The 4115-nt window shown below is 47.8% G+C and overlaps 1 protein-coding gene across 1 annotated transcript in view; it reads left to right on the plus strand.

The window, feature by feature from the left end:
- The window catches only part of GRIK3 (glutamate ionotropic receptor kainate type subunit 3), a 230794-nt gene that overhangs the window by 200351 nt on the left and 26328 nt on the right, over positions 1-4115 (plus strand). The gene's annotated exons all lie outside the window — the stretch shown is intronic.

Below are 4115 nucleotides of genomic sequence, written 5' to 3' on the forward strand. Positions count from 1 at the left end.
TGGCCTGATCTCAGCTCACTGCAACCCCCGCCTCCCAGGTTCAAGCAATTCTCCCTGCCTCAGCCTCCCGAGTAGCTGGGATTACAGGCACATGCCACCACACTTAGCTAATTTTTGTGTTTTTAATAGAGATGGGATTTCACCATGTTGGCTAGGCTGGTCTCAAACTCCTGACCTCAGGTGATCCGCCCACCTTGGCCTCCCAAACTGCTGGGATTAAGGCGTAAGCCACTGCGCCCAGCCTCTTCTTTTCCTCCTCTTAGACGGACACCAGTCATTGGATTTGGGGCCCACCCTCATTTCATATAATTTCATTTTAACTTGATTTCATCTGCAAAAACCTTATTTCCAAATAAGGTCACCCTCACAGGTACCAGGGGTTAGGATCTGAACATAATGGGGAGGGGGATACAATTCAACCCATTACATGTGGCTTGCATGGTAGAGTGGTAAAATGTTGGGCTTTGAAATCACAGTAAACTGGGTCCAAGTGCCAGCTCAGCCACTTACCAATTTAAATAAGCCTCCTAGCCTGCTTGAGCCACCCTGTCCACATCTGGAATATGGTGAGCATGTCGACTACCTGGCAGGGCTACTGGGGAGATCACATAGGCGGTATATGCAATACACTGAGTCGTGCTTGGCATGTCCAATGGGGATCCCAACTAAGAGGCGAAGAACGGAGATGAGGAATCTGGTGGGGACCATACTTGGAAATCGAAGCAGGCAGCTACCAGCAGGGACACCAGGCACAGGCAGCAAGCTGGGAGTCAGGGGACAGATCTCAGACCCTGGGGAGGACCCCTGTCCTAAGAGAAGGCTGATCAGTGACAAGTTGTTAGAGCCAGGACCCTAGTCCCAACCCCATTCCTAGAACCTGGTAGGAAGATGTCTAGGTTTTAGTCTAGGGTACCAGGCAAGATTCAACCAGCAGCCGGGGTATCTGGAGACTGAGGACCAAAGGTTGGAGCTACAGCAGCTTAAATCGTTCTTACCTTCAGTTTTGGGAGCTGGGGACGTGGTAGGACGGATGGAGCCAGATGACCTCAAGCAAGGATAGAGGAGACTGGGAGGAGGAGGAGCCAGGAGGATCCCAACAGATTCTTGGCAAGTGGAAAGCTGTTTATGGGGATGAAGTAATATCCTGGGAAGATTGTCGGGTCCAAAGGTTTAGAAATAAACCTTTTTTTAATAAACCGCCGGGTCCAAAGGTTTAGAAATAGTACAGAAATTTCTTTGGTGAGGCAGGAGGGCTGACAAAACACCTGTAAGACCAACGAAAGTGTTGTACAGGTGAGGGGTTTGATGTCTTTCAAGGACATGATTACTGTAAATACTATAGCAGAGACCAAGGAGCTTCTCTCCAAGCCTCAGTTTCCTTCTGTTAAAAAAAAAATGTGGGATCGGAATAGATGTATTCCTCAAATAGACTTGAAGGTCTCTCATCCAGCTCTGACAGCCTATGATTTTATGAATCATCCTCAAAGAAAACTTGCACAAGTGGGAAGAGCCTGCCAAGATTGGGCCTTTCATTCTGAGTAATGAACTGAAACAGCAAAGGCTTGACATCTGTTCCCATCTTTCAAGGGAAGTTGGACAAAATAATGCCTTTTTCAGGGAAATCGTAACCAACGGTGAAATGTAGTATTTTCTGCCTTAACCAGAAGCGAAGTGGAGAACTCCAGCCTTCCTGAAGCCCAAGGGAGAACACAAATCCAAACTCCCGGTGAAGGTCATATTGACCAGGTGTCTTCCTGTCGCAGGTACAGAAAGCTGAGGATGTCTCGGTCTCCCAACCCCATTAAAGCCAAAGAGCAGGAAGAACGGCAGGGAGATTTCAAAGGCTCTGAGAGGATGTAGGGGAAGGGCTGGCAAGAAAACCATGTGATTCGCTTTCTCACCAGTCCCTGAAATAATCATTGTCTACAAACACCCCTATCCCCCAGCCACAACTCTCTAATCCAACTTGCCATCAAAAGTCAAAGGGAGGTTCACCACCATCATTGATATTGAGGTTCTTCCCAAGAATCCGCTCCAAGCCCAGGAGGCCATTTCCAGAGACCAATTCCAAAAGCATTTTGAGCAATGATAATGACTTTGGAGTCAGAACAGAACCTCCCAACGCAATATACAGTCAAGCATCACTTAACAACAGGAATACATCCTGAGAAATGTCATCGGGCATTTTCATTGTAGTTGGGACATCATGGGCTGTACTTCCACACACCTAGGTGGTAGCGCCTACAACACACCTCACCTGTATGGTATAGCTTATTGCTCCTAGGTACAAACCTGTACAGCATGTTACTCTCCTGAATACCATAGGTATCTGTGTACAGAAACGTATCCAAACATAGAAAAAGTGTGGTAAAAATAGTGTTCTAATCTTATGGGACCACTGTTGTGTATGCAGTACACTGTTGACCAAGACAGTTGGGCAGCACATGACTGGACTTTGAAGGGACAGGACTTGGAGACGCCAAGTTCTAGAATCAGAGGCACTCTACATCGCTGTCACGTCAACATTATGGAGAATCCTAGAACTTTAGGACTGAAAGGAGCCTTTCAGGGTGTCTCACTCAGCCTCCCACCCTACCCAGTAATCCCATCTACAGCCCCAGCAGGGGCTCACTCAACCGGAAGCTCCATGTCACCAGGGACTAGGTCTCTTGCTCACCACTCTACAATTCTTTTTTTTTTTTTCTGTTGCTGCTTTCTTTGATATGCACCCTTAACTGAGAGGACTCTGGAAGCAGGGGTGGCAGCAGCTTGCTGGTTCTTCTTTCTTCTCCCTTCAGCCAGGCAAATTCCAACTCACACATTCAGAAATTTACAAAAGAAAGAGCCTTTATAATATTAAGGCTCCTCCTCCCCATCTTTCCCAGGTTCTGAAGGTCATTGAATCCTCGGACTCCAAGTGTCAGATGGGGTGTGGGGGCTGCTGTCAGAAGGAGAAACATTGGGTGGGCAGGGTCAAAGTTGTTTCCCAATTGCTCCCAGCCGGGGGCACCTGCAGAGCTGTCCAGAGCTGCGATTCCACCCATACTAGCCCTTCCCTCCTTGACATCTGATTTTGACTGGATTGCTAGTTCCTGCTCTGAGATGAGTGAAGTCAGAGCTAGTGTTAGCAGCTACCCTTTAGTAAACAGTTTGATTAATGTCCGTCTCCCCTACTAGACTGTAAGCTCCATGAGGGCAGAAGCCATGTCTGTTTGGGTCAGCTCTGTCTCCCTGGTGTCTCTTGGATTTCATGACACAATGAGTGGATGAATGGAGTTGGACCAAGTCAATGGATGGCCACCTAGAGGCATCACCTTGGAAAGGGGTATCAGAGGGAGGTACCCCTTGGCAAAAAGGACTTTAAAGCTGGTTGTTAGGCCCCAGCCTCCCGTTCTGTCCTGCCCTACTTGAGGAAGAGAAGTGATAACTTAGTTCACACTCTGAGGTGTAAATATCCACAGAAGCTCCAGGGGCAGCCTCTCACAGGGGAAGGTTATTAATTAACAAATATTCCAGAGGCTGAGATAGGGCTTGAGGATGGAGAAAAGAAGCAGAGACTCCGCCCCAGCTCCAGCTGCACTCAGGAACTCACAGGCAAATAAGCAGATCAGACACAATGTTGCAGGGGGCGCAGACCGCCATTCGAGAAGAGCAGAGCTGGCTTCATGGGAGTTTAGAGATGGAGGCTGCGAGGGCGGGTTTCTGGAAGAAGCAGGGTGTGCAGAGGAAGGCGGACATGGTGAGAAGGAGACAACAGGGAAAGGACATCCAAAGCAACGTGGGATGTGCAGAGCATGGGGCTGAAGGAGGGGCTGTGGTAAGCAGGAAATGGTTTAATTGGGGCCTCATGGGGGAGGATGCTAGTGGGGTGAGGCTGAAAAGATGGGATGGGATGAGGGAATCTAGATTTTTTAATCAGGAAAAGCTCAGACCGAAGAAATTGAACTTTAATTCTTCCCCTCATTAAAATTGTGATAGGTGAAAATTTATTAACATAGCATTCCTAGTGTTACTCCACCCCCTTCTTTCCCACTCCACACCACCTCCTATTAATCAGGGCCCTGGATTTGCTTGTTTTGTTTCCTTTCCTTTTTTTTTTTTTTTTTTTTTTTTTT

Source organism: Cebus imitator, unplaced genomic scaffold (genome assembly GCF_001604975.1).
Source record: "Cebus imitator isolate Cc_AM_T3 unplaced genomic scaffold, Cebus_imitator-1.0 Scaffold420, whole genome shotgun sequence".
Taxonomy (NCBI): domain Eukaryota; kingdom Metazoa; phylum Chordata; class Mammalia; order Primates; family Cebidae; genus Cebus; species Cebus imitator.